Source organism: Nannospalax galili, unplaced genomic scaffold (genome assembly GCF_000622305.1).
Source record: "Nannospalax galili isolate Female #2095 unplaced genomic scaffold, S.galili_v1.0 scaffold60, whole genome shotgun sequence".
Classification (NCBI taxonomy): Eukaryota; Metazoa; Chordata; class Mammalia; order Rodentia; family Spalacidae; genus Nannospalax; species Nannospalax galili.
This window is the reverse complement of record NW_008346989.1, coordinates 1,389,176-1,391,463: the sequence shown is the minus strand read 5'-3', so window position 1 is coordinate 1,391,463 and position 2,288 is coordinate 1,389,176.

Genomic DNA, 2,288 nt, shown 5'->3' with positions numbered 1-2,288 from the left:
TACAGTATTGGAGACCAAGATTTGAAGTCTTACATCTGAGCAGCACTTTCTGGTTAGGAACAAAATCATCAATGAAAAATACTTGTCTAAATAAATTTTTATATGGACTTAAGCCTAATGTCTGGGAAGCGTAATCCCTTGAACTCTTAAAGAAATATACTGATCAATTCACTCTTTTGGTTATACTTTCCTTTTGGATGTTTAAGATCATACAGTTGGACCAACCAAATCAATTTATTTTTACACTTAAGGTCATTTGAGGATCTGTTCTTCAGGGGTCACCTGGGCTCGGGAGGAGCTCCTGGCTCCTTTCTTTTACCAGTTCCTTCTATGTGAAGATAAGTCAAAGGTCCTGCTTGACCATGTCTGGCTTCACTTGGAAGCATGAGTGATGTTTCCTCTGAGTTGACCCTCCTCTTTGTAGACTGGACACTGGTTCAAGTCCATCTTGTGGGGTCTCCATGGCCTCCCTGAACAAGAGGACAGGTGATTCACCACAGAACATTTTGAGAGATGTTCCATAGTCCCCTGGAACGTAGTCAATCTTGGAGGGCAAAGGGCAAAAACTGTCCTTTAAGTCCCTCATACCACATTAGCATAAGCCTCAAACTATGGCTGTTAAACATCCAAGAATCCATAGGGTGGTTTTAATTTGCATTTCCCTAATTACTAATGATGTTGAACACTTTTTGAGATGTCTCTTAGCCATGTTTATTTCTTCCTTTGAGAACTCTCTGTTTAGATCTTTAGTCCATCTTCAAATTGGGTCATTTGGTTTCTCAATTGTTTTTTGAGTTCTTTATATATTCTGGATGTTAAACCTCTGTCAGATGTATCACTGGTGAAGATTTTTTCCCATTCTGTGTATTTTCTCTTCACTTTTTTGATTGTTTCTTTTGCTGTACAGAGGTTTTTAGTTTAATGAGGTCCCACTTGTTGATTGCTGACCTTAATTCCTGAGCAACTTCTGTCCGATTTAGAAAATCCTTTCCTACACCTGTATCTTGTAAGTTACTACCAATATTTTCTTCTAATAGTTTCAGGGTTTCCAGTTTCACATTGAGGTCTTTGGTCCAATTGGAGTTGACTTTTGTGCAAGGTGAAAGATATGGCTCTAGTTTCATTCTTCTACAGGTGGAGATCCAGTTTGGTCAGCACCATTTGTTGAAGATGCTGTCTTTCCTCCATTGTGTGTTCTTGGCACCTTTGTCAAATATCAGGTGGCTGAAATTGCATGTACTCGGGTTTGGATCTTCAATGATGTTCCATTGATCTGTGTGTCTATTTTTGTGCCAGTACCATGCTGTTTTTATGACTGTGGCTCTGTAGTATACTTTGAGATCTGGTATAGTAATCCACCCAGCATTGCTCTTTGTGCTCAGGGTTGCTTTGGCTATCTTGGGTCTTTTGTGCTTCCATATGAATTTAAGGATTTTTTTTTCTAATTCTGTGATGTCATGGGGATTTTGATTGGGATTGCATTGAATCTATATATTGCTTTTGGTAGGATGGTCATTTTTACAATATTAATTCTTCCAGTCCATGAGCATGGGAGGTCCTTCCATCTCCCGGTGTCTTCCTCAATTTCTTCTTTAATGACTTAAAATTTTCATTATAGAGATCTTTGGGTCTTTCATCAGATTTATTCCAAGGTATTTTAATTTTTTTTAAAGCAATTGTGAATGGGAACATTTTCCTGTATTCTTTCTCTAATTGCTTGTTAATGGTACATAGAAAGGTACTGATTTTTGTAGATTGGTTTTATAACCTGCCACTATACTGAAAGTGTTGATCAGTTCTAGGAGTTTTCTGATGGAACTTTCAGGATCCCTTAGGTATAGTATCATATCATTTGCAAAAAATGATAGTTTGACTTCTTCTTGTCCAATTAGTACTCCTTTAATTCCCTTCTCCTGTCTTATTGGTCTAGCAAAAGTTCAGGCACTATGTTGAAAAGGAGCAGAGATAGTGGACATCCTCTGGTTCCTGATTATAATGGGAATGCTTCTAGTTTTTCTCCATTTAGAATGATGTTGGCTGTGGGTTGGTTGTATATAGCGTTAATTATGTTGAAATATGTTCCCTCCAGTCCAATTCCCTCCAGGACTTTGAACATAAATGCGTGCTGAATTTTGTCAAAAGCCTTTTCTGCATCTATTGAGATGACAATGTGGTTTTCATCTTTGAGTCCATTTGTATGATTAATGACATTTGTTGACTTATGTATATTGAACCAGCTCTGCATCTCTGGGATAAAGCCTACTTGACATGGTGAATGATCTTTTTGA